At 39.5% G+C, this 25,252-nt stretch overlaps 1 protein-coding gene and 1 long non-coding RNA gene across 18 annotated transcripts in view; one reads left to right on the top strand and one right to left on the bottom strand.

Annotated features, from left to right (window-relative positions):
* The window catches only part of scrib (scribble planar cell polarity protein), a 72,626-nt gene that overhangs the window by 3,561 nt on the left and 43,813 nt on the right, over positions 1-25,252 (top strand). The gene's annotated exons all lie outside the window — the stretch shown is intronic.
* Positions 1,690-24,863, bottom strand: LOC133569402 (uncharacterized). Its single transcript, XR_009809806.1, has 4 exons — positions 24,657-24,863; positions 16,888-16,949; positions 5,853-5,944; positions 1,690-5,768 (listed from the first exon to the last, which is right to left on the bottom strand). It is a non-coding gene; the product is annotated as an uncharacterized LOC133569402 (long non-coding RNA).

The raw sequence follows: 25,252 nt of genomic DNA, 5'->3' as shown, positions 1-25,252 counted from the left end.
AACATTCTTGTTCATACTGGATTAATTTATGCTAATTTTAAACTTTCATGCAGACAAGGAAATCACAACTAAGTCAATTGACCAAAACTGTATTTATTAAACAGTTATTAAGCAGTAGCACAAACATTCATGTCATTTCCAAAGCAGGAAGTGCAAGATTGTCAGAGACATTTCAAAAGAAGCTGTTAGTGCACTTTTGTGCATGATGTCACTAAGATGACATATCAAAACAACACTAAATTAAAATGCACTTCTTGTACAGAACGTCACTACAATAGTTGAAAACAAATAAAGTGCACTTTTGTGCATGAAGTCACACAAGATATTTTAATAACTGTCAAACAAAAATGAGCTGCATAATAGGAAATCAAATAGTGTTCGTCATTCGCTATATGGTAGGTTACTGCAGAGATGATCTCCTTTTGTTGTTGACTATTTTTTTCATACGGTGTTGATCTGGAAATGTTTGCCTCGGCATTTTGATGGTGTGGGCGTGTGGCACCGAATGGAGATTTTAATATGCGTAGTAAGCACTCTTCATTCCCTAGCAGGCTACTTTTCAAATGATGCTACATATTAGCAGTAATGCTACTTTCTGTGGCAACGCTTTTGCCCGACACTTGACAAATTATGGTTGTCTGTTCGACGTATTCCCACTTGGAGCCAAACCAGCGCCAAACGATTGACCCCCTGCTGTTTTTCTGGGAATTAATTCTTCCTTCATTTGTTACCAGATTCGCACCTTTTTTCTAACGTATTACCACTCGCATGGCTCCGGTAGCATCACAGCTAACATTACCCATGTTGCTACCTCTCTGCTCCGCGAGGGCGTATACGTATGTGACGTATGTAAGAAGGTGCGATTGCTGTCTGTGAGAAAGAGAGACAGGAAAGAATGGGAAGAGCCTGTAGTGTAATGCCAGCAGCTAAAAGCAACTGTGTGATAACATATACTCGAATATCACGATATATTCATTTTCTATTTCACACAGAGACAAACCCGCGATATATCACGTATATCGATATATTGCCTAGCCCTATGTGACAGTACACCTACTTTGAGACAAGAGCTATTGTGATGCATGGTTGGTTATGGTTTTAACTCATATCCAACAACTGGGAGAACAACTTTTTATTGTCAATATCAGCTGCGGAGTTAATTTTTTTTAAATGTTTTTTTCTGGTGGTGTGCCTTGGGATTTTTTCAATGAAAAAATGTGCCTTGGCTCAGAAAAGGTTGAAAAACACTACTCTAAACTTACAAATATTCCTGAGTGCATGCGTCATTGTCCTTTTTTATTTTTGAGTTGGATAAGCCCGGATGACAGTGATGTCTTTTGGAGCTTCCCTCTGAACCCAGGTTGACACTTGTGCTCGTGTACTCTCATCAGCATCATTAACCCATTTTAAAACAATCACAGTATTCATATTACATTGCAAAAATTGGCATGATTGAAATTTACTTAGCAAAAATGTCGGGGGCAGTGATTGGGTTTTTCATTTGCAGAGGTCTGTAACAAAACGCTTGTTTGCTGCATCTATCCCATATTTTCAAATGGAACCGTAATAGAAAATTATATTACTCTCTGCAATTAACATCACACCAAAGCAAGCATAAACTTGATGCCATATTAGTTTTTTTATAATCATATAATCAAGGATTTAAAAAGATCAATCACAAACGCTGCAGAATCAAGAACAAATGCAAATGCCAAACACAAACAACTGCATCAGAAAGAGGCTGTAAGTTGATGAAACAAAACCGATTTTTGCCAGGCTACCATGGCAACCAGACCTGACAAATGCTCATCTTCATAAACATGTCTGTTAAAGAATAATAATAATAAATCTGTATATCTTTGTTAAACACTTGGTCGTACTATTTTACAATATTATAGGGGTGCCGATTTGTGTAGCTAGTGTCCGTATAAAGACATCCCTAAGACCTAGGGTCCCTTGTCTAACAGTGGTCATCAGGCACTGTCCAACCCTGCACACTCTGGGCTCGAACTGGCAACCACTTATACTGTATCAACTGATTAGCAAAGACTCGTGCACCTTTACAAACGCGCATCTGTCCACACCAAAACTACACTTTTAACTCGCTGCAATCAAGCTAGCCAGCCCGCACCCATTGCAGGCCAGCTCCTTGCCTGCCTTCGGTGCACTCGAAGCGGCCGCATCAAAACTCACCTCTCAATCCAAAATAGCCCAGCATTTCCCAAATGACTTCTTCTATCTGTCCGGGGCAAAATTGATGAAAACTTTTAAGTTGTCCAAAAGCATTGTGCTGGTGCTAATTCTAGCCAGATGGTAGTTTTTGTGGACGTGACCTCCAATGCCAGGAATTGTAGCAGCATAAACATATTCTTTGGTAAGTTAGATAGCTTCAAATAGTAGAGGTGTCAAACAATTTTTTTAAAGAATCACAATTTTTATTTTTTGCTTTTATTAATCGATTAAAAAAACTTTGAAAATGTATTTAACTTTTTTTTTTAATGCCCTGTCCAGCCACTCAGGAAAATCATATTGTTGATGTAGAAGCTCATATAAGCTGTACAGAGTTACTTTAGAAAAGAGAAGCCCGGGACACTTCTCTTTTTGCCTTATTTGTATTTGACTTTATTGAATATTTGGATAACATTTTATTAAACAAAACCAGTTTTCTTTTAGATAGTATAGAAATATATCAGAGCTGTTTATTTTTTTTATGAAGGTATGATGTTAATCATAAAACTGGCACCCAATGTTATTTATGGGAATCGATTCTTAATCGAGGATTGATTCTGAATTGAATCGTTACCTCCAAGAATCAAATTGAACCAATGTTGAAGTAATAACTGAATCATCCTTGTGCTCTTTTTTTTTTTTTTTTTTTTACTTGAAAGCATGTTAACTTAAGGAGGATCTGCACTTTTTTTGCTTATCCTTCTCAATTATTACCTAATCAAGCAGATCAAATCAACTTTATTTACAGAGCTTCAGGTGGTCGGGAACCCTACAGCATTTTCAAAAATGAAAAAAAATGGGGTAAAAATATGTTTTTTGTTTTAAAATGGTTTCTATAGGAAAAACATGAAACAAACCTTCCTAATTGTTAGAAATCCCACTGTTTATATTAAACAAGCTTTACTCTCATGCAGATTTTGGTTTTGGATTGTTTCTGTGTTTCGATTAGTTAGTCGTTTGTCCCTGTTGGCCACCATTCTTTGCTATAAGTGAAATCTATTGGCCCTGGGGGAGGTCTGCTCTCCATTAGGCGCTATTCAGGTTTGATGTCATACCGATGCCACACCCCTACAGTACTCCTGATTGTTCCAAGTCATAAACGTGTGCATCCTCTTAAAGCTGAATTTCCATGGTCAGGTATTTTGTCCTCCCACTGTACGACATTTCCATAATGATCCCGCAAACGTGTCTGTGGTCTGAATGCATCTGCTTTGTTTATGTGATTTGTCTGTCTTAGACACTACACCAGCGCCTCTTTAGCCACCTCTCTGTGTCTACTTTTATGCGCTGGTTAAATCCATTTTTATATAATCGATATGCGGCTATGTGGGTACTTATAACTCAGGAACCAAGCGAAGGCTGTTTTTAATAATAAATGAGCAATGAAACAGTCATGCTGTGAAGAAGCATGTGTTTACGCTGCAGCAAAGAGAACAGATGGAGATTTAGACTTCCTGAGAGTTTCTTAAGTTTCCAGACATTTGCGGTGAACCCGCCCACCAATCCTAGATTATCACGTCATGCCTTGTAATGATGGCTGGTCGCCACCACTACAAACGCCATTTTTAGTTCACACTCAGCTGCTATTGACTGTGATGGCTTCAATGCAGAGATCAAATGAAATAGTTGAATACATACTTCTAATTGTTCTGCTCCAAACTAATGTAAACTAAACCGTCGTGATCCTCATGATGAGCACTGCTTTGCTCGCTCACAGACCCTTGGTGAGGAGGTGGGATTTATCTTTTTTTCCCCAACCATTTTCCAGTCCCATGAGAGGTTACAAAGGACTCTATTCACCAATCCTGTTGCCCCCCAATTTGTCATATCAAATATAATGGCTTTGCATTTCCTGTTGGCTCCAAATTGTTTTAAATTGACGGACAGTCTTTTGGAGTTGGTTGTAATCGGCTTGGAAGCAAATATAAGATATGTGCCGCGTCTACAAATTATACAATATATAGCGCATGTTCAAAGATTTTGCGATGGGGAAGAAAATTCCTGGCGGGTGTGTCCCCAATAGACTTTTGCTAAACAGGTTTTATGCATGTCCCTCCCGGTATTGTTACCCAATAGAGCCTTTCAGCCACATCAAGTACACACAGCCAGGAACTCGTATGTTCAATAACTCCAAACTCTATCATTGTTGCAATTGGATACAGGAGACCAAGTGGGTACCGGTTGATACATCTTATGTTTACGTTGAGGAATGTACAAAAGTACATACAGTTGGTAAATGTTATTCCACTTGTACAGAACGGTAGTCAGAGACCCAGACCATGTGGAGATCTGAGCACATTCAGCAAGTTCTTTTGTCTGAGCTGATGACCAGCTGGTCCCACATCCTGCACCCCCCTGCCCCAATCTGGTGTATGTATGTGTGTGAGTGAGAATATGTGGCACTAGTGCTGTTGCTGGTGGTAGTGGTGTGTAATTTATTCCTAAAAAGGATTATTATGAGCAGAAGGCTTGGGGAAGGGACCTGACTTAAGGAAGTGATCTAGGAACTGAACTCCACTGATCTTTTAGTCCACTGGGGATCTGAAATGAGGACCATGCTTTGGCATTGGATTGAAATTTGCACAAGGCTGTACAACAATAATAATAGAAAAAAATCAACCTCAATTCAATAAAAAAAAAGGAATATTAAAAACACACAGATTTAAGGATAAGGTCTGTCTTTTAGAATGACGGCCGACACTCCCGCCCTGTCAGTGTCCCTCAGATCACATTGCCGACCGGTGCGAGTTCACCCTACTGCTATGGCTGTCTGTAGGAGAAGCAATTTGCGTTATTTGACTTTGGTTCTTAACCATTATTGTTATTATTGGTATTATTATGTATATGAAAATGATGAGGTGTGATCAAGCAAGCCATGTTTTTTGACTTGATCTGTTAATTTGCCTTTATTTTCATCTCTATTTGAAACAAGTCTCTTGATAACTGTCTTTCCCAGACATCCCACGAAGCAGAACAAGACAATGAGGAGTCTAATAATAATTATTAACAGTTGACATTCTTCTAAACAAAAGCACATGACAATGAACATGTTGTGTTTGTCCCAATTTCAATTCTTAGCTAGACAATCGTGATTCACAATTTTTGCAGGATCGTGCAGTCCTGGTTCTTGGCAGAAGGATGTTCACAGTTGACACAAACGCAGGTAGCGTGCAGACAGGCGTTTTCCTTGACTTTGTGAGCACATCCGTATGTCCCTTAGCACTGGAGCCGGTAGCCAGTGACAAAGGTAAACACGTAGGCAAGGCTCCAGTGAATAATTAATGGTTGCGGTGGTGGCAGCTGTTTACAATAGGGGAGAGTTTGTAGGATGGAAATTGTGTTGGCTGCAGCCATTAAATACACTCACACAAACACAAGGTCAGATATTTGTTACAAGTTATGCAGGACAGTTTGGAAGAACATTGGAACATACGCTGGCGCCTCCACGCAGGAGCAAAACCCAGGCTTTAGTTGACTTGTGAGGTTAATCTGTCAGGGTGCTGATGTCTCTAAAGAGCAAAAGATTTGCTGGAATCCTGCTGAAACATACAAATGAGGAATGAGCATATGAAACTAACATTGAGTCTGAGGAGATGCTTGTGTTTTTGATGTGTTAAGTTTACCAGCCCAGGGGACCCTCCTCTATTCACCTTCTGTCCTGCTGCTCTGGTGCTGAGCTTTGCGGCAAGGCTGCTGCTCCACAAAGTCTGTTGCTCTGTGGGTCAAATAGAGCTGTCAGCGTCTGGGTTTGGCCGATGCTGATTTGTTGACGTGCGAGTTTTTTATGTTGATTCCTTTGTGTCGGGAGCGTCTCGACTAGCAGGAAGCGGGAATAATCAAGTGAGCCACCGAATGCCCTGTTTTTGTTTGTGAAGCAATAGACTGCTATTTATTGAACAAAAGCAGTAGGCTTGAGAACATTTATTTTTATTTCTCTTTATCCCCATGCCCTCATGTGCACACAGAAGCTCATGGTGGTGCTTATGATAAGACCCACAAAGCACCTTGTTTGTTTGTAGTCCTACAAGATGTGGCACCGAACAGTGAAAGACTTTAAAGCCCCAAGGCTCGAGAGTGATGAGAACCGAGCAAAGTAATGCGTACGCAAAGTGTTTCTGCATCGCTTGAGTGATTCTGAATTCCACTCACCATCTAAATGCTGAGTCAGCTACAGCTCAGCACCAAACACACACACTTGTTTTGTGAATTGTGGATCTGAGCCTGCTACTACTTAAGGAATCATTGATGGAATGATCTGTTATCTAACTTCAAGTGTGCAAGTGATTCCCATCTTAAATGATCCCGCTATTGATCAGACCATCCATTAGTAGTTACCACTAAATGAAACAACATTATAGCTACAATAAAAAACAACAGTACTGAAGCTTGTTAAGTTTACACTCTGGCTGGCTTGATTGTATTTTAAAAACAGCCGATAGGAATCGACTTGTTTGTCACATGCAATGTTTGGCCCTACAATAACAGAGACGGCATATTAAACCTTTGGAGAACATCTGATTCATGTTTTGTTTGACCCTTGCTTAACATTTCTGATTTTAAGGAGCCTGCAGTTAGAACTATATTTTCTAATGGTGTCTATCATTCAAACCTCAACAATCTAAGCTTTCAAAAATGACTAAGAACACACCTAGGAACACAAATAGGGTCAGCATAAAACCCTGGATTTGTCGTTAAAAGGGGTTGAAGGCAATTTGAATGCTAACAGCTTATACAAAAGGGCGTATACTAGGGGTGTAACGGTACACAAAAATTTTGGTTCGGTACGTACCTAGGTTCAGAGGTCACGGTTCGGTTCATTTTCGGTACAGTAAGAAAACAACAAAATACACATTTTGTGATTATTTATTTAACGAATTTGCTAAATCTTCGACCAAAAATATTTTTTTTAGTGGAATATTTGATGTGAAGTAATCGGAAACTTGGATCTGTCAATAATTCATAATAACATTGATTTTGATTCAATATTATGTTTTGAGCAATGACAGTTTGAAAGAAGAAAAAAAAAACAGCTTTGTTTTATTAGTCAACGTTGCAACTTTTTCTAAATTACATTTAGACTTTAACCTTTTTTATTTCACTTTTGTTTATGTTTTTGTTTATTATAATAGTATTTTTAGAATGTGCCATGGGCCTTTAAAACATTAGCTGTGGGCCGCAAATGGCCTCCGGGGCACACTTTTGACACCCCTGCTATAGATATTAAAAAATAAAATCTGATAAATCTATGGGTAAAAAGCAGAGCCTGGCGACGCATGCTCATTTATCATAACTCTCCCGCTCTCTCTGTCTCTGCCCCTCCCTCACGAATGTGTCTGCTCGCACCACTTTTTTTTTGTTTTTAACCCCTCCTTAACCCTGAATGTATAGTGAAAATAAACGCAACCCCAACTTAAAATGCCGGACATTCGAGGCATTTAAGAAACTCCACCTGGACAGCTCGGCAAAGAGGACATATCCCGTGAAAAGAGGAGGTGTGGTCGGTCTATCATAGCCCAGTCGTTGCTAGCATGCCGTGTGTTGTTGTGTTTTTGATTGATTGAAACTTTTATTAGTAGATTGCACAGTACGTACATATTCCGTACAATTGACCACTAAATGGTAACACCCGAATAAGTTTTTCAACTTGTTTAAGTCAGGGTCCTTGTAAATCAATTCATGGTGCCTCGGTGTGCATTGTTTACACAACATGCGTTGCGCTACTTAATATGTCAGTGTCGTTCGGTACACCTTCGAACCGAACCGAACCGAAACCCCCGTACCGAAACGGTTCAATACAAATACACTTACCGTTACTCTCCTAGCGTATACATTATATATCAATGCAATAATAGGTTGTGGACTCGTGTCAAGGGGCGTAATGTGGGAAAGTTGTCAAATTTTGGCATCCTCTTTCTCTCGTTTGTGTAGCATTCACTCACGTTGTAAGCTTAACAACGCGAGACAGTCTCTGTTTGTTCACTGGCTCACTGAGCAAACACTATAAAACAGGCTAAGTGTGTGTTAGTTTGTGTGAGTGTGTTTGCCACATAACCAGTTTTGAGCTTTTAATAGAGGTGCTGATGAGTAGATATTTGTTGTGTGTGAGTAAGAGAATGGCAGTAAAATGTCAACACAAAGCACATCGCGGCTCTTTTAGAGGGCAACAAAGCGACATTGGTGCACGTGTGTGTCACGCTCATTTTAATGATGCATGACAAAGCAGTTACAGGCTACACAAAAACCCATAGTTCATAATCACTACCATCATTGCCACCCTAACATCTCTTCAGCACCACTTTCTTTGGCTAATAGTGGTGTTGATGTGTCTTAAATGTGATGACTGACTGCTGAATGCAAGGTTCTTTGTGCAAGGGGCAGCTACTGAAACACTGGAAAAAGTACAGCTAGCCACAATGAAGCAGCTCTCAAGTAATGTTTGTAGGAGGGTCAGCCAAATGTCGAACAACAATACTGACTCCTGCATTCCAAAAATAATGTATGATACTTGGATCCCCCTTTGTGGCATGCTGAGGTCTGTGTTAAACAAGCTTGGGAGAATTGCCTTTGGTTTATGTTAGCTGACTGTGTAATTAGCCCAGCGGGGTTGTGTTTGCACTGTAGCACTCGACCCAGGCATGTCTGGAATCTCCAGGAGCTTGGTTCGGCCGCTCCACCTCTTACACACTTGAACTTACTCATTGCACATTCCCGTTGCCAACTCCTCCACACATACACACACATACGTGCGCTAAACACATGAACGTGCATACACATCCTTCTCCTGCTCAACTCTCATGATAGTCCGACTTAATTTCTGTCTCCCTTAAACACGACTGTCCTATTTTTAAATAAGTTAGACTTTGTCCTGTGGGGACTTTCAGTGCAAACGGGAAATTTGCAGATAGCACTCTGTGCATATTCTGGCAGTTAATCAGCTTTTTTAAGCAGTGACTTTTGACTTTTGACAGTTGTTTTGAGTCCCGAGACCGTGTCATTTAAGGAAACATGGAAGTTTGAGTCTCTTGACTCTACAGTCACCCTTTCGCAATAGCAGCGTTATTCAAGTAAATTGTTCTGGGGGTCACATTTCCAGAGAGCGAAGGACCAGTGGGCCGTGCTTTTTGCTTCACTATTATTTTTATTTCGAGAACCACCAGTCTCTGTAGTGGACATTTGTTTTTGGTTGATTTGTAAACAAGATTGGAATATGAGACAATTTCCCTTAAATAAATGTGTCCATGTTTTAACAGATGTAAAAATAGGCTGCTCCGGACATTGCATTACTAGTGCACATAGTGCCCTACAGCACAAATATTATATAATATAATATATCGCCCAGAATAAAATAGCCCTGTCATGTAAAATACAAGTGTAAACTGCAGCGGAAAACTGACCTTGTATGAGGATAAAAATAGGGTTGAGTCTCATGGCAGAATTCCTAAATCATTTTTTTCCGGATTTGATTTGTAATGTTTTAAATCGATCAAACATGCGAAGACAAAATCAGCTTAATTAATTGAAAGGTTCTAAAATGACTAATCTTGATTCTATTCAAACTACACTTAAATATTGAAATTGTCTCAAATCTGTTACAAAATATAACTGTACTTTATTTTTTCTCTTTACAATAGACAAGATATTTGAAACTTTCTTAAAACCCTCAAAAGGGCAAATTTGAAATGAGAATAAAATTTCATGTGAAAGTCTACTTAAATTGCAGCATGCCTTGTCTACTACTAGCATTCTTCAACTGCTAAATAATATTCAATATGCCTGTTTTTTCTGGCGTACTTGACGACCATGTTGCGTGCAGGGAGATAAAGATTTAAACATTCAGTGGACTGGTGATCTTACTAGACTTTCAGTGGCAAATATAATCAATAGAAATAACAGTTTCAGTTAGATATTTACATTGCATCAAAATGAACCTATTGTGGTATACTTTGAACCAGAGCTGCTTGAAGCCGGTATTGTAAACCTTTAACAAAAGTTGCGATGGAATCTATTACTACATATCTTCATGGTCTGCAGAAAATCAGGTGATAATGTTATGCTGGTAAGTTCTTCACTTTCTTTTGGTATTTAATTTGCTGCTGGAGTCCAGTGTCCTTTACCAGGACGTATTTAGCCCCCGGCAGCCCTCCGGCCACCAGTTATATATCCCTGCCCTATAGTATAAAAGTAATCTTGTACAAATCTTGTTAATAAAGTAAGGATAGGTGGAGGTGGTAAATATTCACCCCTGCACCTTCACAGAATTTCCGTGACTGTGACCCAGCATCATCAAGGAGGCTTTTGCTGCCTCACCCTGTGGCTTTTTCGATGAGCAAACACCAGTCACCAAGGTGACGGCTCTCCTAGCGCCATGGACCTGACGCCCTGCAGTATTTACCCTGTGCGACGGATTGGCACAGCGTGGGCCTTTGCCTCCTTATCAATGCTGACATGCTGTGTTTTCTTGTCCTGTTTACACAGTTTCAGCAGTAAGGTTTGATTAATTTCAGTACAGTGAGCACTTTTATTTTTCCTCTGTCAGAAGGTAGCAAAATAAGCATTGTACCACTTTTCAGCATTCTTCATTTGGGTGTCAACATCAGTGGTATGTAGTGTTAGAAGTAGGCACACAACTATGTTCGATAAGAGACTTTGGCCCTTGGACCTTTACAATGTGAGGGAAACATTGCTTCAAAACAATGGAAATATCCTCAGATATGTTAAGGTGACACATGCAGAATAGACTATTCAACACCTAAGCTGTTACTGGAAACGATGATTCAGTGATGTGCACCACAGCTTGAACAATGAATCCATTGTGGCAAAGCTGCTTTTGCACGCACACAGTCCGAAGAACTTGTATAATGTACAATAATGCCAGTTCTATGCAGCCATCATGTCATGCTGTGGGACTACACATACCAGAGCTGAGTCCCCCAGGACAAAACCAAGTACCCTCTGTGAACGTGAATCTCTAGCTCTGGTTTTGTGGTTGTGGAATTTACATCCAGAATGGGATCCAGTTTTGGATCTGCTGTGTTTATCAGTTTCTCATTTTATTCATTCCCAGGCAGTGTTGGGAACTAGCCTTTCTCATGGTATCCAACTCTGCAGTACACAGAGAGTTGTGTATTTTTTTTCTTTTGTCCACTGTAAATCGGATGTCAGTAATACACTATTGATTGTGTTCCGTAAGTGTCCAGGTGAAAGACGCATAATGTGAGGTGAATGGTCAGCATGCTGCAGGCAGCAGAAATAGTGCTGACGAGACAAGGTTCAAGGCCTGCTTTGACTCTTGTTTGGATTGCAAATATGCAGACTGCTCCTGACTGTTTTGTGTGGACGTAGCTTTTGGACATGATGTCTAAATTAGGACCGTAGCGATACACCAATCTCACAATTGGATACAATACGCGATATTTAGCTTAGGTTACTGAATTCTTACATTAAGAATATAACTATTTTTTTTTTTTTTCATTCGATTCAGAATTTGTGGTTGTCGATACGTTTCAGGGCAGATATTTTTTAGAACAGGGGTGTCAAATGTACGGCCCCCTCGCCGTATCAGGCCTGCACACAGGTTTGATTCAGCCTGCAGCCCACAAGATGAGTTTGCTAAGTATAAAAATGAGCTGCAATTTTTAAATGAAAGAAAATGCTGTTCCAAGTGTGTCCACTGGATGTTGCAATAGCAGTTCAAGTGTACCCCAAGTGACACAACACACTGTTTAACAATGCATTGTTTAAAGACGTGTCAGCTGACTTTAAGCACCCTCTGGATTGGCTGCAGCTACTCCAATCAGAATGCACGCAAACAGCTGCTCCTGTTGTGGCTGGCGGCAAACTAATGGTGTATCGACACAACATTTAATTGTAAATTATGCACTCAAAGGATAAAATACCAAAACCGTAAGATGCAAAGACTTAAGTCAACCTGACCATCATCTTTGAAGTAGTTACAGTTCCATACAGAGCTTGCAATTGGTTGACTGCGAGATGTGCACCCTGAACTCCATTGTAAAAATGTGTTTCTATATTTATTTGTTTTATTTTATTTTATTCTTGAATGCAGCATGTTCACATTGGTTAAGTTTGTAGTTATGTTACATTTAATTCGGCCGTTATGGTATCATTTTGACAATTATTTTTTTATATTATAATTGTAATATTTGAATGATGTTAATGTGTTGTGGATGTCACCTATGCGGCGGTTTGAGGAAACACTCGGTTTCTTTTCCAAACACGTCTGTAATGGTGAATTGGCAACTGGTGAATGCTAAGTAGTAAGTGCTTATAGTTTAATGGCTTTGTAAAAACACTGAGACAAAGCCTTAGTTCATTATGTCCTTCATGGTGTTTTTGAAACTGCACCATTTTTTTTCCTCAGAATTTTCAACCAACTTAAAGTGTTTTGCCAAGAGGATTTTTTTGTAATATTGCCAAGAGGATTTTTTTGTAATATTGCCAAGAGGATTATTTGTAATATGAACATTTTCAGAATGTACTTGTTCTATTTTTGGCCAAAGTAAGATAAATAAAACAAGTTTGAAGTTGTCTTTATTTTCAAATTATTATGCTATGATTTTATCAATTCGCGCCGCATATATACTGCTTGTGGTCCTCGAGCTAAAATGAGTTTGACACCCTTTGTTTTAGAACGATGTGATCCAAAACGATTGAGAGAGCTAAAAACAATTCAGTAACGTTTTTGCAAAAAAAACACCCAGTGTGACTGTGAAATAAATACTGGATACTGGACATTGCAGGTGAAGTTACCAATACTCCTGTTATTTTTTGTAAAAGAATTAGACATAAATTAATTATGGATCCAAACAAGTAAGTAAATAACAATTATTGGCCAATGCATTTATTCACACCTTATTTGAGTAAAGTGCAACCAACACTTCAGGTTGAACTAACAAAAGGAAACATTTTATGCTCATATTGTTAATGCAATTTTTAATTAAATTAAGTAACCAATATTTTAACAGTAGTTTTACCTGTTGAAAAAAGTTCCCTGACTCAGTCATCTATCCTCTGCTCTGACAACGCTGATGAAGGACAGAGTCCGAGGTGTGCGGAAGCATGTATGCCCCCTCCTCCCCGTTGATGATTTTGGGGCCTAGCTTCCTAATTTCCATAGCCTTCTTGATCCATCTCATCTATTTATTTGTTTTTGATTAAATTACTTTTCCTTGGGTTCCATAGTCGTTTCTTGATGTTGTGTTCCAAAAGTCACCCTGAACTCCATTGTAAAAATGTGTTTCTACATTTTTTGTTTGTTGTATTTTATTGTATGCTTTAATACAGCATGTTCTTATTGGTTAAGTTTGTAGTTGTAGTAAAAGTTTGTACCTTTAACTTGGCTATTATGGTATCATTTTGACAATTGTTTTGTATATATTATAATTGTAATATTTGAAAGATGAAAAATTAATGTGTTGTGGCAGTTGTGGATGTCAGCAATGCGGTGGTTTGAGGAAACACTCGGTTGCTTTTCCAAACACGTCTGTAATGGTGAACTGGCAATGTGAGAATGACAAGTGTTTAAAGTTTAATGGCTTTGTAACAACACTCAGACAAAGTCTAAGTTTATTGTGTTCTTCATGGTGCTTTTCTTCAGAATTTTCAACTAACTTTTAGTTAGTTGAAAACTAAGCCAAGTAAATGACTTTTCCTTGGCTTCCGTTGAACCTTAATGATGTTGTGTTCCAGAAGTCGGTATGTCCCCGTAACTTGCTTTGCTGTCACTTCCGTTGTGTTAATCGTGTCCTTTGTGACTCAAAGTTGAGTTGTGGCGCCATATTATTGTATTATGTTGTTAAGTTTTTGTTGTGCCTTTGACAATCGCGCTGTTACTGAAAGTTAAACGTCCTTGTTATTAAAAGTGCTAAGCTTCATATAAAGTCTGACGTTTTTTTAAATCCAACATTTTCCTTTTTCTAGTATCAATAATATTGATTGATTCCCTTTTAAAATGATCTTGGATCGATACTTATCGTCCGTAAGGCAAACTTGCCAAGAACATATCAATGTAATTAAATCCAAGGAATATAAATCAAAATATCGATTAATTGTTACACCTCTAACTTACATCATTTTCTGAAAATATTGTAAAGGGACAGTGTGATTTTGTTGGCATCATGTGAGTGTGTCATTGGCTTGGTGTAAATGAATTTAATTGAAAAGTGAAAGCATCTGTTACACAATATATGACTGGATAAAATGAATAGAAGAAGTGATGAGACAAATAGCTACATTTATATAAGCGGTAGAAAATGGATGGATGGATATATAAACAGTGCAAATTGTAGCTTTCAAGGCTTTGAAAAATAAACAAAGTGCAGTATAATAAACAGTGTAGCAAAAAGTGTATCGGGTGGTCTGTTGTGAACACATCCTTTGACATTTGGTGTGTTTGACACTAAACATATGTAGCCAGTCTAACCTTTTAGAGATTTTCCCTAAATACTTTGTTCCATGTTTAAAAGTTACCATAATAACAGTATAAACAGGGAACTTTATTTAAAGAAATGTTTATTATGGAAAATTAAAATGAGTCAAATAAATTAGAGTACATCTTCATTATGTTTTTTTCTTGTTGTGTCAATGAGCTGGCAAACTATTTGTTTAAAGGATCACTTTTAAATGTTGAAGTTTTGTTGTCAATAACAGCTGTGTGTATAATACTGTTTTTTTCCATGGAATTGTCGTGCTTTGTCACATAATGGCGTCCTACATTGGCACTCTAATTAGTGCAACTTTCAGTAAAACTCAAAAACATTTGCTTTGTACCGAAGGGAGTAAAATGAAAACATTTTTTCCTGTCCATTCTAGTTTAAATGATCTTTTCTTAATCCATCCCATCCATCTTCTTCCGCTTATCCCGTTCAGGGTCGCGGGGGTGCTGGAGCCTATCTCAGCTGCATTCGGGCGGAAGGCGGTGTACACCCTGGACAAGTTGCTAACACAGATAGACAGACAACATTCACACTCACATTCACACACTATGGCCAATTTAGTGTTGCCAATTAACCTATCCCCAGGTGCATGTCATTGTAGGTGGGAGGAAGCCGAAGTACCTGGAGGGAAGTCGCGCACATGCAAACATCGAACCCAGGACCTTCGCATTGAGAGGCACATGCACTAACTAATCTCTCGTACCGTGCTGCCCTACTTTTCATTATTACTAAGACTTTTTTACAGCACATTCTCACTTTTGATCAGTCTGTGTGCTTTGCTGGTTTGCTAGTGAGTTTTGACCTGCCATTCTCTGCTTCTCATTGGCTGTAACCTCATAAACAGATGATGTAATCCTAGGCGGCTTGTTTCTGTTATTCATATGAGCACTCAGTGCTTCACAAGGCTAAGCATTGAGCAGAGCCCTCACTGTGATTTATTGTATTGACACTAGAGGCTGAAAAATCAATGCTTTTTTGAGAAATAAAATATCGATATATAGCGCAAGATCGATAAAATCGTCCAACTCTAGTCCAAAGACTGATGGTGCCAGCTCCTCCACACCATTGTGACCCTTTTAGTAACTAAAGCAGCGATTATCTCCCCAATACGGCAACGCCTGCAGGATTATTTGGCTATTTATAAAACACTGGCTGGAAAATTGATTTGCTGTGTCAATTAATGGCTGTTTTTAATCACAGAAACCATAACCAAGCAACAACGTATTGTGTGCTTACATACAGTATTTTATGCAGTTACTTTTTATTTAACCAAGTATATTAAGTAAAGCAGCCTCTTAAGCCTACAATGCCACTGCCACCTGTTCACTCTCAATCTTGCACAAACGTGTTCAACGGCTTTACATTCAGTTGTCTTTTTTATGTGCTGATCACAAGTCTACAGTTGTCAGGCTGATGGAAATCTCAAACGCCGCAAGTTCCAGATTTATTTTGGCCCATGGCTTACAGCATCTTGTGAAACATTGCCTGGTGTTGCGTCTGCATAGCTGAATAGAATTCCCAAGAGGCTAAAAAAGGAGGCGGGACGGTCCTGTTGTCACTGCAGTTGCTCATTAACCGTACTTGTAAAGTATTTAACACCTGCTGCGATAGTAATGGAAACATAATGTGACTTTTTTCTCCTAAGTATTTTGAGCCTTGGGTCTTCATTGTTGGCCTTGAAGGTGTTCTTTATTTTACAGTTCAGTTCTGCTCCAGTAATCCAGATGAGGTCCAAACGATTAGACATCAAATCGAATATTTTAGATTTGTACTCTTCCCATCTCTTTCTTAAATAAGATGGCGATGTAGGATTAGACAATACTTGGCTCAGCTTTAGTCTTCGTTTACTGTTTGCAAAGATCAGAGACAAGTGTATCTGCGTATGTGTGGTGTGTGTGTGTGTTTGTGTTGACAGTTCGACTGCCAGGCCAGATTCACCACACCCTTTTTTACTCCCTGTGTGTGTGGCCTGTCCGGGTGATGGAAGTAGAATAAAGACAGTCGTGGTTGAGAGTGCCACTTAAAAGCTGAAAAACAAGCACTCATATGCAGTGCAACATGTTTTCAATATGGCCACCCAAAGACACTAGATTGTGCTTCATTTGACTCTATCCTCGCCATTATTCATATATGCGTGTACAACAGAGGGATAGCATGCAGACCATACGTGAGACTAAAACCTTGTAATGAAAGTCTTACATACAGTGGAACTCGCTCCCTTCTGATTGGCTGACTGACATCGGCAAAAGCTGGTTGTCGACATAACTGAAATAAAAAGAGAAATTAGCAATTGGTAAAGATTTTTGTAATCGTGTACAATCTCTAGCGAGTACCACTGGGGTAGACGCCGGGTTTTAACCCGATCGAGGCATGCGGTAGCACAGTGAGTTTCTGTTTCCCAACTGGACCAGTGTCCGCCATCTCGGAACATCTTCATAATCGATAGTACAAACCCCGTTTCTATATGAGTTGGGAAATTGTGTTAGATGTAAATATAAACGGAATACAATTATTTGCAAATCCTTTTCAACCCATATTTAATTGAATGCACTACAAAGACAAGATATTTGATGTTCAAACTCATAAACTTAATTTTTTTTTGTTGCAAATAATAATTAACTTAGAATTTCAGGGCTGCAACACGTGCCAAAGTAGTTGGGAAAGGGCATGTTCACCCCTCTGTTACATCACCTTTTCTTTTAACAACAGTCAATAAATGTTTGGGAACTGAGGAAACTAATTGTTGAAGCTTTGAAAGTGGAATTATTTCCCATTCTTGTTTTATGTAGAGCTTCAGTCGTTCAACAGTCCTGTGTCTCCGCTGTCGTATTTTACGCTTCATAATGCGCCACACATTTTCGATGGGAGACAGGTCACGACTGGAGGCGGGCCAGGAAAGTACCCCCACTTTTTTTAATGAAGCCACGCTGTTGTAACACGTACTGAATGTGGCTTGGCATTGTCTTGCTGAAATAAGCAGGGGCGTCCATGAAAAAGACGGCGCTTAGATGGCAGCATATGTTGTTCCAAAACGTGTATGTAACTTTAGCATACAGGTTATTGGAATCAACCCAAGTGAACCGAGTGCTAATGCTATTTTAAACTTCCTGAACTTTTGGTGGAAAAAGACCTGATGCCTTAACTGGTACAAAAAAACGTCTAAAACCTACAAACACTGTTTTAAAATAATGCATTTTTATTTTTAAGGATTTTGATACATGCAAGTTGAATAAAAAACATCTGTGATGCACCGGTAAGTAAAATATTAAGTAATAAATTCAACAATATAAAATATACAACCAACAAATTATCAGGAGCAAAACCAAAATAATTACAGAACACAGAGACTGTGCACAAATCATGCTTGTAAGACAGGATTTGGTGTACTGCGCTTTTATTGTGAAGGCCCGAGGTGCGCTGTTAGTCTTTAGGGCTCTTGTGTTTTGAAGAGAGACAAGGCTGTGTTTAGATAAAAGGTAACTTTAGAGTTCTGCTTGCTGTCTTTTCTTCAGATCCAACCTGCACATGGACCTCAGCGGCATGTTGCAAAACCCCCAATCCAACTTGTGTTGTATTGTTGAGGTTTAGAATATCAAGGTTTATGAATCAAATTGCTAGCCTTAACCATGATTGGTGTAGTATGAGGAAGTTTTGTGTTGTGATGCAATTTGAGGATCTGATGCTGTTGGTTTGTTAAGCGACAACATTTAAAAAAACCTTCAGTCTCTCATTCTTATGTGTCTCTGTCTAGATTGCCGCACTAATGTGTCAATGCATTCATTTGGCACTGAAATGATGCACTGATAGCTACTTCTTGTTTCGGTCTGGTTTCCACTGTGCAAGGTGACATCATGCCATTAAGGAACCATGTTTGGTACCCATCCCTCGTCTTGACCACAATCACAAAGTTTTCAGGTGGCTAAAAATACAAAAATAAAGAAGTAAAAAGGTTCATTTTGTTAGTTGCTATGGTGAAATCCACGTCAATAATTCCATGCTTTTATTTTGCAGCTTATTTTGCAATGAACAAATATCAGTGTGTGGGCATTGTAATGTTTACAGTACTACATGTTCATTAAATGAACCGATTCTTTTGTAAAATGACCCCTTTGGCTCTCAAATTTGTTTAAAAAAAATGGTTGATCATGTACATTTACGTCAACTTAAGAGGGTATGTTTTAGTTTTAAAATCTGAGTATAATGAGTTAGTTTACATAGGTGGTTTGTTGATATAACCTAAGCTGCCTCCGATATATTTGTGGTATTTTTTAAAGAGGGCTTAGTCTGTCAAAAACCGAGGGAAACAACTGAGTGAGTTACCTAGAGATGCTCAAATAATGATCCACCTCTAGTCTTATTCTCACAACTAGCCACATTCATCTGCCATGCTAGCCTTTTGTCAAACTATCTCCATTTGCTGCTTTCAAGTCTCCATTTTTAGCCCTCCTTTCTCTTCTCCACCAGGCCTTTTTAGACAATGGAAGAATCGTCTGGACAGGTCACAAGGGGGGATGGAGCTTGTCGGGAAGCTCTGACCTGTGACTGCCAGTCTTGCTTGGCTTTTGTCCAGCCGCCACAGAAAATGGAGGGAAACCGGAGGGGAGGAGCAAAGGGAGAAGGAGGGGCTCAGCTGGCATTCATGTGTAGAACCGTGGGCACAGGCTTGGCTAATTGGGAGTAGGGTGTTTTTGTCGGTATTTCTACTTCACATCCTGCAGCTTGCAGCTACAGTGAAAATATTTTGGTCAGGGTTTTTGTTAACGTTTGTGTCTGGGATCATTCATGTATATCACAACAATGACTAGCAAAATGGTGTGCGTTAATGAGGCTCACACCTCCAATGGCTGACCAAGTTACCGAGTCAGCCATGTCCCTGTGAGCATTTAACGGTGCAAGTGTACTGGTCGGTTTAAAAAGCATGCACACGCCCCGCCTCTTCCATTGTTGTGTGTCGCTAGGCTGCACTGTCATTGAGTGCTTAGGAGTGGAGAGTGGGAGGGGTGAGGATACACACCAGGATTTGGCAACTCAAGAATGTGTGAGTCAGAATTCCACTTCCATAGAAAATGATGTGTGTTAGCATAAATACGAGATACTTTTTACCAGTTGATAACCCAGTACTTGGTAAGCTATCTGAAATTACAATTTTCACAGTTGACATGACTAGAACACTGCAGCACTCACTTGCTTGAAAAGCATACTGTACAACGAGCATGCAAACATTGTCATGCACATTTTCCACTCTGGATAGCTGGCGTCACTTTTCAAACTGGTGCATTTTGGAATGATTTGAAAAACATTCCATGGTATGAATTTACAGTTTATTTCAGTGCTTGCAATCATTTCGCTAACACAGTCTTTATCAAATAGTGGGGCATGCCCCCTTGGGGGGACGCGGTGCGATGCCGGTGGCGGGGGGTGCGTGTGACCTTGGGGAACATGCTTTGTTTTTGCCGTACCAGAATATGATGAAGCGTATGTAGAACTTGGCTTCACTGTAACTACGAGGAAAGACCAGTGTTTTGTTTCATGTAATAATAATAGTAATAATAATAATAATGGATTGGATTTATATTGCTCTTTTCTATTGTTAGATACTCAAAGCGCTCACAGAGAATGTGTGTAATGTTAATAAGCTTACAATGTTATGGAGAGGTATAGTTATAACAATTTTATAAACAATGCGGGAGGAAGGGGCGCAAAATAATATTTTCTTTCCTATGGGGGGCATAACAAAATATTTTAGAAGCATTGCGCTAACACATAACTAAACAAACACACACACACACACACACATTCCACATTTCGTGCCATCTCGCGTGTCTATGTGGTAGTATTACAATAAAGCTCCTTGAATCCTAGTTCTTGGCAGCGTCATCCCCAAAAACAAAGAAACGTAAGAATTTGTAAACACTGCTGCTGAGTGTTGATTTCAAGACCTACAGCACAGGACTTCTCCCTTGTCTGCAAAACATAACTGTCAAGGCAGAAGTGTAAACAGGCAACCTACTTTACTACTAAATAGATGTTTCATTGACTTATAAGTGGCCTTTTCTCTGATTTTGTGTTTTAGCCATGAGAAAGTCTTCTATTAGCATTCTAATGGCAACTGGAAGAGACCTCATGCTGCCCTCTGCTGTCACATCAACCTCCCCCAGGTTGTTCTTCTAAAATTCATTATATAAAAATTTCACACCCTCACGTCCTCCCTAATCAAACAAGCGGCCTTATAAAACCTCCAAAGCTGCAAAGGCAATCTAGCACTCACACCGACGTGCTGCCTCACTCGACAAATGGTGCCGCACACAAACATGCAGCGTTGTAAAGACTTTCTGTTGTGTGGGGACTCAAAGGACTGCCTGTGGTTTGTTAGTACCACGAGGAGTTGTTGGCGGTACACTAAATCCCACCACTCACCATTATTCCAACTGACATACTGCTGGCGGGGTGATAGATTTCACATTTTTGTTTGAAATTGCCGTGACACGTTTGTATGTTTTAGAGATGTAATGATATGAAAATTTCATATGGCAGTTACCAATTGATCACGGTTATTATGATTATTGCGGTATTGTTGAAGTGCATTGGCGTTTTGCCAGAAAAAAGACCACATGAGGACTAGCGCATACAGCATCAAACTAACACGATAATACCACAATGATTCAGATTTACTGTTCTTTGTACAGAAGGAACCTACATATTTTACTCAAACTTTATATTTGCGGTTTGCAGTCGTCGCATTGTTTTTTCCTTATACACTACTTTTGAGTTTGTTGCATGGCTGTTCGTGTCAGTGTAGAACTGCGAACTATCAAGCTGGTGGCTGTTTATTGCTACCACGCAAATTTCCGATAGCGAATATTAGCAATATAATTTTGATTTGAGCATCGAAAGTCACTTACTAGTTTAGCAGTAACCGAGCCAAGGCAACATTGGCCGAAAATCCCTCCTCATCTTTAAACTCACAGCAACGAGTGAAAGCCGGCAGTGTTGATTCTTGATTGTTCTTTTGACCGAGTGTAGCATCCCCTTTTAATTTTTTTTGTCTCATCAGACAAAACTTTTTACTTGTTTTGTAGCGTTTGGACCTAGAAACTTAGAATTCCTTTAATGTCATTGAAGTTTGAACTTTACCATGATTTTTGCTTTACTTTTGCCATGATAGTAGTAATTGCATGTAGGCGTTCTTCTTTTGGTTTTCTGGCAGCACATAAGCGTTTGCAACGACTTCCATTTTTTTAATAAATGGGAGACGGGGCAGTGACCTGTTTTGTGAAGCAAGTCAGCACCTTTGCAGTTTTTTGTGTAGCAGGGTTCCTGCCACCCTCTTCTAAGGCCCCGTTTACACTATCCATGGTAAATCCCACCTAACCTTATCCGTGTCCACACACAACAATGCCACCGTTTAAGACCCCCACACCCCCCCGTCTGCCGGCGCAACACAACCAACTACGCATGCGCGGGAAAAAAAAGGCGTCCATTTGCTCTCCAGTAGACTTCTTTACTTCACTGTGAAGTTATTTAGAAGAGCTGTATTGTTAATAGTTTGCTGTGCATTTTACATTTGTTTGCTGTGTTTTTCTGTGAAAGTTTATAAATTAAAATGTATCTCTTTTGAACAATATCCAATGTTGTGGTTTTTCAACTAACTAGAATCCAGTGTGTCTATTTTAGTGAATCACACCTGAGACATCATAAATTAATCAAATCTTTATTGGACATGTAAACAATGTGATAAAGAACATTTTACAACAATTACAACCATTAATCAAGACAGGGAATACCTAAAGTATTGTTGTTGTGGGTTGACTCCTCGTTGGGGTATTCTTTAGTGTGATGTAGTGTCAGGGGATAAGCTGGGCCACCCCAAAGAAAAACAGGGAGCGGATCTTCATCTTCCAGGAGTTATTTGGGACACGATGGGATGGTTCCATCTTTCAGCTGCGCGCTAATGGCGGAGTTAGCAAAGATGCGGAGAAGTGGTAAAGTTGGTAAGTGTCAGTGAAAGCGATACAGACCCCTCAGGCCATGACAGAGGTGTCATTCAACTAGTTGTAAGTCAATATATTATCCCAAAAGTTATGAAAATATTTCTTGAAGGTTGAAAAGTTACTTGGCGCTGCTTCAAAAAAATGTTTATAGGCCATCTCCATGCAACCAGAAGAACCTTTTCAAACCTGTTTTTTTAGACTCTGGATCAAATAGTCACCCCAGGAATCAGATCGAATTGTTTCGATTCACACCTCTTCTAACTGTCAGAAGTTTTACCGCGGTTATCATTAATACCTTTTATCGTTGCATCCCTAGTGGGCCTACAATCTAACTTGTGCTTGTGTGTGTGAATGTACTTTTGAGTATTTTCAGTCCTTCTTTTAATTTCTATTTTTAGTAAAAAGTACTGTCAACCTTCCTTGACCTCACATGAAGAATGACAAAAGGACCATTGGAAGTTTCTTTAAAGCTAAACTACACAACAAACTGTGTAATAATTAATAATAATCCATCCATCCATTTTCTACCGCTTGTCCCTTATTTGGTCGCGGGGGATGCTGGAGCCTATCTCAGCTGCATTCGGGTGGAAGGCGGTGTACACCCTGGACAAGTTGCCACCTCATCACAGGGCCGACACAGATAGACAGACAACATTCGCACTCACATTCACACACTAGGCCCAATTTAGTGTTGCCAATCAACCTATCCTCAGGTGCGTGTTTTTGGAGGTGGGAGGAAGCCGGAGAACCCGGAGAGAACCCACTCAGTCATGGGGAGGACATGCATACTCCACACAGAAAGATCCTGAGCCCGGGATTGAACTCAGGACCTTCATATTGTGAAGCACATGCACTAACCCCTGTTCCACCTTTCTGCCCTAATTAATAATAATAACAGTGTTAAAATAGGGTGTGACTCCTTAAAATGTAAGCACATGGGTGCAAATTCTCAAGAAAATTGTTCCAGAGAATAGCAGTCTCAATTATAAGCCAAAGGGTCACTAACATCTTTCCTTTTTTCCCCCTTAGAATCATCGTGCCAAAGTTTAGTTTTTACTTCTGAAATCCCCCCAGGAAAAGTGAATCTGTTTAATTCACAATGAATTGCCATCTTTGTGTGGCAGTTTGTAATATAATTACTGCTCCTAATGACTGATTGAGCTCTAGACGATATGTCATGAGAGGAATGCAGTGATGCAAAGCTTTCTTATTAGACGATTGGTTGATTGGGTTAGCCTGTATTCCAGATTTGCCTCACATTTGGAACTGAACTTAAGATGAACCAGTGTACTGTGAAATTGGGAATTAAATATTGTTTTTAATCGTGTAAGCTTTTTGCAAGATGATCAAGTGGCTATGGCCCCTCTAAGCGCCTGTTTCCTGTTCCTGCCACCTGATACTTGTCAGGTGGCAGGAACAGTGCTTTATAACAAGCCAACACCCCTGTCCCTCTCTGGTTCAGGTGTTTTTATCTCCACCTTGTTATCCCATCAAGTCAGGAAGCCGCTACTCTCCATGCTTGATGATTTGGAAACTACAATTTGGTTCTCTCTTGCCTGACTAAAAAATAACAAATAGCTTCTGGGAAAAAGCATGTTGCTGTAGCCTCGCGCCCCATGATTTCAGGGCAGGAAATATCTGTCATGAAGATGTGGAGTCTCGCTTGCAGCATAATTGTTGAGCTTCCTCCTGTCATCTTGTACACAAACAAGACTTATGAAAGCAGCTTTTGTCTTATCTAATGTAACCACCTTGAGATGTTTTATTCCAATAGTGATTGATCTTAGAATTCTGGAGTTTTCCTGTTTATTAAATTTCTGAACCCAATTAAAACATTTTTTTAATTTTAGCCAAATTTTTCATGGTTGTCCATGCTGATGACCATTTCTCAAATTTGAATTACGATTGAGTTAAAGCTGGGAAACGACTAAGCACACAAACTGAAATCTACAAGGATTAATGAATTTATACAAATTCCTACCCCGAGTTCAAGTCTGCAAGTTCGCCAAGAATTGTCCTTTGTTGCCGAGTCTGAGAAGCTGGTCGTTTGACAGGACAAACAGTGGACTCTCTGTCCATGGCACTCTACTGGGACTGATACAGAGCTTCATAACAGCACAGTTCCTGCTTGTTTGTCCGTCCCAACAGAGACGTGCTCAGGGCAGCCAGCTAACATGTCTGTCAACCGCAACCATGTGAAATCATTTGGCATGGCCACGGCTGCTGTGTCTCACCACTCCCATCGAAAGCCCTATTGTTTGTCGAGCATCACCATGGTGATGAACTGGTTTTCTTTGTGAATGTTAACACAAAATGTGTTTCCTGAGACAACTATCTTAATATCCTGTCTGTCATATGTATGCTGACTGTTACAATTGTGGTTCTATTGATGCCAAGATTTGATCATGACAGTAAAGTGTTTGCTTTAGCAATTAGTATTTTTTTTTTTTTTTATTACAAGTACAGACAAGCACTTTTACATCCTGATCAAAAAAAGTGTATTTGTTTTTGTGTCTTAAGCACAAACTCTCTGCAGTAGAGGTGGGAATCTTTGAGCACCTCATGATTTGATTAAAA

Source organism: Nerophis ophidion, linkage group LG15 (assembly GCF_033978795.1).
Source record: "Nerophis ophidion isolate RoL-2023_Sa linkage group LG15, RoL_Noph_v1.0, whole genome shotgun sequence".
Classification (NCBI taxonomy): Eukaryota; Metazoa; Chordata; class Actinopteri; order Syngnathiformes; family Syngnathidae; genus Nerophis; species Nerophis ophidion.
Note: the sequence above shows the minus strand (reverse complement) of the source record. Positions and strands in the feature narration are given on the sequence as shown.